The sequence below is a fragment of the Sinocyclocheilus grahami genome, unplaced genomic scaffold (assembly GCF_001515645.1).
Source record: "Sinocyclocheilus grahami isolate Dianchi unplaced genomic scaffold, SAMN03320097.WGS_v1.1 scaffold507.1, whole genome shotgun sequence".
In the NCBI taxonomy this organism is placed as follows: Eukaryota; Metazoa; Chordata; class Actinopteri; order Cypriniformes; family Cyprinidae; genus Sinocyclocheilus; species Sinocyclocheilus grahami.
In genome coordinates, this window is record NW_015505686.1 from 253,441 (window position 1) to 261,805 (window position 8,365).

Genomic DNA, 8,365 nt, shown 5'->3' on the forward strand with positions numbered 1-8,365 from the left:
TATATATATATATATATATATATATATATATATAATAAAACCTATAAAAGCAAATCCTGTCAGCAACACATACAGATTAGAGAGTAAGAATCCATATGATGGAGTGAAGGTCCGCAGACAGGAAACCACAGGCCCTCTCAAAAACATGACATGCTACTTTCCACTCCAAGCAGATACATTTCAGAGCACATTCTGATCTTCAAACATCATATGCAATAGCACACCACATAATTGCTTTTACTGCCATTAAGCAAGCAAAACAAACTGTGAGCAAAATCAACAAGTGCCCTATAACTCCCCATAAAAGATGGCACGATCTCAAATCAACCCATGCCATCACTGAGCCAAGTTAGCCAACTCTCTAACCAAAACCACACTCTCTCTTTTCATACTGAATCTGTTCCAGTCAAATTATCATCCATCAAGTCATCCTCTCCACACATTATAACTGTGCACATTCAGACAGGACCTCAGAGCCTCCCTGCATTAGGCCACACAGTACAACATGTTTGGAGAATGAGGTACCCAAGCTAGAAGCACCTGACTGTACCAGTCATGTGGTGGAGTGGGCATTTGGCAAACAGAATGTGGCAAGCAACTCAGGGGGTCCTTTGTGTTCAGATTGAGATGCACTGAAGCATCCATGCCTGATGCCTGTCCAATTCTGCATCCTGATCATCAGCTTGTTTGGGCACATGGAATGTAATCCATCAATGGCTGCTTGTGTACAGCTCACCATTTCATTTTACCCATATATATATATATATATATAGATAGGATGGGCATTTCAAGCAAAAATAATATTCAAAAATCACTGGGTATTATTCGATTATTATTCTAAAATCACACCCCTCCCCGCAAGCACGCACAAACACCCATAAACTGAGAGAGATGGAGAGAGACGGGATTCACGCTTTCAATATGTATATAAACTGTTTAATTCAGAAGATAGGCTACCTTAACTCAAGTCATATAATGATTGTACCGTGCTGAAACCTTTTAATATAATAAACATAACCGAATGACGGCACTTATTAACATAACAGTTAGTCGATTAGCATAAATCAACTACTCATAAGGCTAGGACATTTCCATTTCAAAAAATTGAATCCCTAAAGGGAATAGATACGAGACGGGAGGAAAAATATACTTCATTATCTTCTGTCGCAATTATATCGTTGGGTAATTACACTGTATATAAACTGCGGGCATCAGGGAGACGTTATTAATATGTGGGGAATTGAAATTGCTTAAAATCAAGCGATTACTTTCACTTTAGAGATTCATGATCACATTCGGAGCAGCACTCGGCAGTACTTACCACACATTTTACATGATTACAAGGATCTGCAAATCATTCGCCATCATCCTAACAGTCATCTCTCCTTACTCTCCTGTTTATGTGGTAAGTGAAATGCTATGTACTGTAATGTAACAGGCTACCATTAGCAGGCGGCTAACCATGTCCATTTAGTGGCTCTGTAGAACGTTTTATTTGTTTTCCCCGCCTTTGTGAATACGGATTCAGCCACACCTCTAACCCAGCCAGGGGTGTTTGTGGTCCACACAGAACTCTTATTTGACATCGTCCCAAGTTACTGTAACCATTATATGCTACACAAGTATTTTTTTATGCCACGCAAGTCTAGAGTGTGCGCGTGAGACTGTGTTCTTCGACAGTTTTTAGGTGCGTTATTGACAGCGCTATATGAACGCGTCACTACCGCATCAGCAAGGAAAACATGGGGAATTTTTTTAAAAGACAATAAATCGCACAAACTATTCGATATTCTATAATTAAATCAACTAATCGAATATTCGAAAATCGTGACCCATCCCTATATATATATATATATATATATATATCTGAACAGACATGAAGTGAATTGGGCTAAACTGAATCAAATGGATTTGAAACAGTTTAATTTTATTTGAATCTGATTGAATAAAATGGAAATGTTATGAAAGTTATTTATTGTGATTTAGAATTAACAATAACTTGATTTAGAATTAATTGGACTACATAAACGCAAATGAAACAATATAAATGTAGTTTAAATTGTTTGAGTGGCACATTTGGCTGCTTGATTATGAGACTGTTGGAATGGAATAAAACTCAACTGAAACAGAATTGATTTTAAATGTATTGAAACCAATTTGCACTGCATTTGTTTGGGCGCCATTTAGTTGTTTTTTTAGACTATAAGAATTTTTCTTGCTTGCTTCAAGTGCAAACACTCAAGACATCTACACCGCACATTTATTATCAAGAGGGAATCACTCTACATGGCTGCAACAAACACAAAAACAACCGCACACACACACGCAAAGAAGAGCCTGCTGACTTTTAACTGCTTTTACAATGCACAAACGCTATAGGACTGACAGCAGTGTGTGGGACATCAGATATGATTCTCTAAAAGGCACAGCAGGTGCGTACAAACAGTGGGAATCTGATGAGAAATTAGACGCTTCAGTCCTCTGAGAGACTACATCTAAAAGGGTGACTGAGTTCATTAAATCACATGGCAGGATGACATTTGTGTGTGTACGTGTGAGAAAGCGAGTGTGTGTTTATGCACAAATTCATTCATGCGTGTGCCAGAGTGTGTTTGTTTCCAGATGCAATCATGCATTTGTGTATGTGTGTGTGGGATAGACTTTCCGTGTGTGTGCGAGAGCGTGTATAAGCATAGTTTTGTGTGTGTGTGTGTTTGTTCATGCAGCATCGTTCTACTTATGAACAAAATGGTGGACCTGGTGTAGATGCCAGAGGCATCTCAGAGGATTACTTTATTGCTCAGGTGTTACTCTTTTTTTTATTGTTTTAATGCCGTAGTTAAGTTGTACTGTATGTTTTGTGTAGCTAACTATTAACTTTGTCTCAGATATTTCTCCTAAAAGGAGACAAAATGAGTCAATAGTTGCATTGGAGTGTTTTGTTAGTATTTTGTGTGCTGGGTCATAATCATGGGTTTCAGTCACGTTACTTTTTTGTTGCGGCCGCCATCTTTAGGACCTTGCGTAGCCTCTCCTTGGTAATCGGAAACCAAAATAACACCAACAACGGAAAACAATGGTATTTAAAAAAATGGATACTTTAGGATTAGATCCTTATTTACTGTCAAGCGAACTGCTGACTCCACTAAAGTCTAAAACTTAACAACTTGACATTTGCTGATAAGCTGCGCAGCACGCCAGACTTAGCACAGTTTGCATTTCTATATCTACTGTACTGTTCATTAATATTTCATTTACAATTAATAACGTTACCTAGACAAAACAGATTATAATATAGATTATAATAAATAAATAACATGACTTAACAAATCTATAAACATCTCATTATTATGAAAGCAATTTTAAAGTCCATTAAATAACTAGCTTGACCAAGCTGGCATGAGGAAAATTTATTTACAAAATAATTTGTTTACAAAACCATGCAATTACAGCAAAAAACAGCAGTTATACAATAAGTGTAGATAAAATATTTAACACATTTTGCAAAATTACCCATGCATTTACTTGAATGAATGAGGCATTTATATGTACACTTAGACTGTAACATTTAATAAATAAAGGTTAAAACACATTGGTAAATGGCAAAGTTTTTGAATTAAACATTTTGTACTTGGTAAAATAATTTAAATAATCATTACCTAACTATGATTGATTTTTAAAGGTAATCAGTGAATACTGTTCTTGGTTGTTGCTCATTGTGGGTCATTGTGCAGCATGTCTTTCCACATCTTAGTCCAGTGAGTACTTTGCTTGGGAGCTTTCATTTCTGCACCTGTAAAGAGCAAATAATGCACACGTATCTATTACTAAAGGACTAACTGAATGCACCAAACTGAATGAAAGTAAATGTATATATATATATTGTATGAAAGCACATGTTGTTTGAAAGACTATTTACTTATTATTATTTACCCATTTAATTCTAGCACATTAAGTGGCTGTGTCCAGTATGATTAAAATTTAAAGTGTGTATCATCCTAATTAAAGAGATAGTTTACCCAAAAATGAAAATCATTTACTTCCTTTAGTCCAGTGAGTACTTTGCTTGGGAGCTTTCATTTCTGCACCTGTAAAGAGCAAATAATGCACACGTATCTATTACTAAAGGACTAACTGAATGCACCAAACTGAATGAAAGTAAATGTATATATATATATTGTATGAAAGCACATGTTGTTTGAAAGACTATTTACTTATTATTATTTACCCATTTAATTCTAGCAACTGTAAAAGCAGGACACAGCTACTTCAAATGATCTCAGACATATTGATGCATTTCAATTTGATTGCAGTACATTGTCATTGTAAAAATCACTGCAACTAGCTTATATAGGCTATTTATTTAACAGATTATTTGAAAAGAACGTTCTTCTATAGAATTATAAATCTAATAGTACAAACAAATCCTCTTCACACTAACATCCTTGAAGTAATTACATTCAGTTACATTCATAAAAATAAGAATGTGGAAACTAAAACTACAAACCTTTCTCCTTGTATGCGCTTCCTTTTTTTTCATCTGTTTGTTTGTCAAAGTTTAGTGCAGCGTAAACATTCTAGACTCACATAACTGTATCAACAGATCTGCATCTCGTTGATTTATTAGCTTTAGGTGGAGCATAACGAAAGTTTTCTGGCAAATCATCAGTCTCGCACGCAAATGTAACCTTTCGCAAGTTTCATTATGAACTTGCTAACTAAAATATAAAAACTCATCTATGCTTACGAGAAATATTTAATCAAAAGAATCCCATACATCCACATCTCTTGGTAAATAATCTATTGTGATTTGCTGTTATCACAGCCCAGAGCACAGCACAGCAGATTGATGGAATTGCAATTCGGTCCTACAATTGGCAGCCGCACCACTGTGTGACGTCACATGAAACCTATGAATTGCTATACAGGGGCGGTTCTAAGACTTCATCCACAGGGGGGCTGGCTGAGCCCTCAGACATAACACTAAATACAAAGATACAAATTACCTAAATTAATTGAAGTAAATATACACAAATATCCATTAAAGCTACAGAAGTTAATTAAGAGCAGCGAGTGATTCTCTCTTTTTTATTGTTTGATTAACATTATTAACATAAGAAATGCACTGGTCCATTATATTATGCACATCCGATATTTTCTTATTTAAGTTCACTTAAGATGTAACCAACTGTTTTTACGTCGATACTCATCAAGACAGCCATTCAGACATAATTTTGTACGAATTTGATCAAGACGTGAAAAAGAACTCAGTTTGGTATTTGCTTGATGTCTGAGAGAAGGCTTTTTGTGTGTGCACGCTTCAGGTGCATGTGCGCACAGAGACAATCTATGACAGCGCGCGAGTATCGCATTGAGAGCTCTTTCGTGCCGTCTTGTGCTTGAATAGCTTAAAATCACTTACATTTTTAAACTGACATGTAGACATCAAAACATGCAAACTCAGAGCGAGGGTTTAAACTTTGATTTTGAAGCCGAGATGAACCGTTAGCATATTTAGAAAGATACTGATTTTGTTATATGATTTGTCATTTAAATATTTTTGTTTAGCTTCATTTTAATTTTAATTTTAGTACTTAAACTTTATTTCAGTTAGTTGCCAAGGCAACATTTCTAATGTTCATTTAAGATTTTAAAATGTACCTTTTTCATTTAATGTTTATATTTTATTTCAGATTTATTTCAATTAATTTTATTCAAATTGTAATAGTTGTAGTTTTTTGTTAACAGTGACAACACTTATGTATACCACTGTTTTATTTTTATCAATACTATGGTGTTTTGGTGTCTTGTTGACTATAGTTTAACTTTTGTAAGGGCTCTCTATCATCTTTAACACACACACACACACACACACATCTGTGACTGTGCAACCGGCCTGCGTTCTGCAGTGATGGAATAATGAGATTATCGTATCAGAATAAGCATGATGTCGTCTAACCAGAGCTGACGAAAAATGATTATCGGCATCATCAAAATAATGCCTGCCTGCTTCGAGGAATAAAAAACAGAGACTGTGACAAATCTATGCCTTGTAGTGAGTAATGAAACATGCATGTTTACTGCAGAACCAAAATGACCTTACCAGCGATACCTCTAAAAATAAATTCACATTGTTTGCTTTGCACCAAATATAGTTAGTTAGCTAGTTTTTGTTAGTAACTAGTATCGTAGTAAACTACATCATAGTTTACAGCAACATGAATGTTAAATGATGATTGGTTAACCTGTGCATTTGCTCGGTCTGAATAACAGCAGTTATTCAGCTGTTGTTGTTGTGATGTGATCGTGAATGTTATTGCATCAATTAATCAAATTTGCCAATAATGTCTCATTCAAAGTAATTACTGCACGGGTTCTACAAGTGGCAAAGCTCAATATTAATTAGCACTTGCATTATGTAAAAAATAAGGCGACTGAGACGGATCACAGATGCTCCACTGAAATGTGTGATGAACAGTTATGATTTTTAGTGCCCTACACACCTTGAAGGAGTTTGTAAAACACCTACAAATATGCAGTGCACATGCTGTGGTGTTAGTGTTCATAAATTTGTTCCTCAGCAGTTTGGTTTTAAAATACAAATGACTCCTGGCTGCTTCACAGTGGTTTATTTTGAATCTGAATCATTTTCACAGTTCCCCATGCGTTTCTCCCATTAGCTCAGGCTATGTCGTAGCGAGAAAGACCACATGCACGCATTATGACTAAGCTCATCAACAGCCAGAACAGGAACGAAAACCCAACCGTGTAAAAGATCAACCCACTGCCACAGATAGCGATAAAAGTGCTTTTAAATTCTCACAGTATCGAAACTCTGCAAGGCTCTGCATTGACAGTAAATAAACCACCTACGTGCATCAGCTCTAATCTCCTCACATCCCACTCAAGAGCTCTCGCTAAAGCGAGCGTTCATCGTCGGAAAGAGGAGGAGGAACGCCACCGAGGTGAACAGGGAATCACGCAAATTGAATACTATGTGTTTGTCGTTTGCTGAATCAATATCACCGTATACAGTATCTCTACGCTGTAAACACAGAGTTTATGTACTGACATCAGGGCTTGCATAGTCTTGCGTAACCAGACTTTTGACTTGGCGAAAGGTCTAGTCCTAGTTCACATTGCAGCTTGTTTTAGATGAAGACTACCTTGACTGATATACAAAGTGTCATTTTGTTTTGTTTTGTTTATACGTGCTAGTCATTCAGAAGAGTGTTTAACATGCTAGCAGGTCAGCGTTTACCTTATGCAAATGACTCTCTGCATGCAGCTTCAGCCGTCTTTGCTGTTTTTGGCTACATTGACAGTGAGCATGTGGGAGGAGAGAGTGTCCGCAATGCTTAGATGATGCAGGTGAGTCACGAAAGCTTGCATATCTCCATTGCCAGCTTGTGTTGTCATGAACAGTGATGTCGAACTCGCTTACAGTTTACACTACCAGTCAATAGTTTGGAATAATTTTTTTTTTTTTTTTTATGTTTTTGAAAGTAGTCTCTTAGACGTTTACACAGGCAGATGTTTTTGAGCAGCAAATCAGCATTAGAATGATTTCTGAAGGATCATGTGACACTGAAGACTTGAAGTAATGATGCTGAAAATTAAGCTTTGCATCACAGGAATAATATATCTTACAATATATTCAAATAGAAAACGGTTATTTAAAATTTTAATAATATTTCATAATATTACGGTTTTTACTGTATTTTTGAATGGTAGTGTATGCTTGATTTGAACACTATTTGGCTTTATTTAGCACTAGCATTCTTACAGGTTGATATTATACAAAACTAATGTTATGCTGGAATAGTTTGTGGAAAGGTGAATTTCTCCTGTTTTCACCATTAATAAGAAAAGCACAACTTAAAGGGATAGTTCACCCAAAAATGAAAATTTGATGTTTATCTGCTTACCCCCAGGGCATCCAAGATGTAGGTGACTTTGTTTCTTCAGTAGAACACATATGATGATTTTTTGAACTCCAGCCGTTGCAGTCTATCAGTCGTATAATGCATGGCAATGGTAACCAAATCTATGAGAGTAAAAAAAACATGCACAGACAAATCCAAATTAAACCCTGCGGCTTGTGATGACACATTGATGTCCTAAGACATGAAACGATCGGTTTGTGCCAGAAACCGAACAGTATTTATATAATTTTTTTACCTCTAATTCACCACTATGTCCAACTGTCTTTGGGCGCGCGCACGGCATCCGGTACGTGAGGTGTGTACACACTCTGGCGTAGTTTACATTAATGGGTGTGTTGATATCCAGCCGAAGACCAATCAACCATAACTTCAGGCGAGCAGGCTCAGAAGTTGGGAATACGTGGAAAGTCACCACTCCC

General features: G+C 36.3%; 1 protein-coding gene across 1 annotated transcript in view; it reads left to right on the top strand.

The window, feature by feature from the left end:
* Positions 1–6,779: 6,779 nt before the first annotated feature.
* LOC107554578 (potassium channel subfamily K member 9-like) overlaps positions 6,780–8,365 on the top strand; it is a 9,430-nt gene continuing 7,844 nt past the window's right edge. Inside the window, exon 1 of the mRNA XM_016237138.1 lies at positions 6,780–6,965. The gene's annotated coding sequence lies outside the window, so the exon portion shown is untranslated. The remainder of the gene's footprint in view (positions 6,966–8,365) is intronic.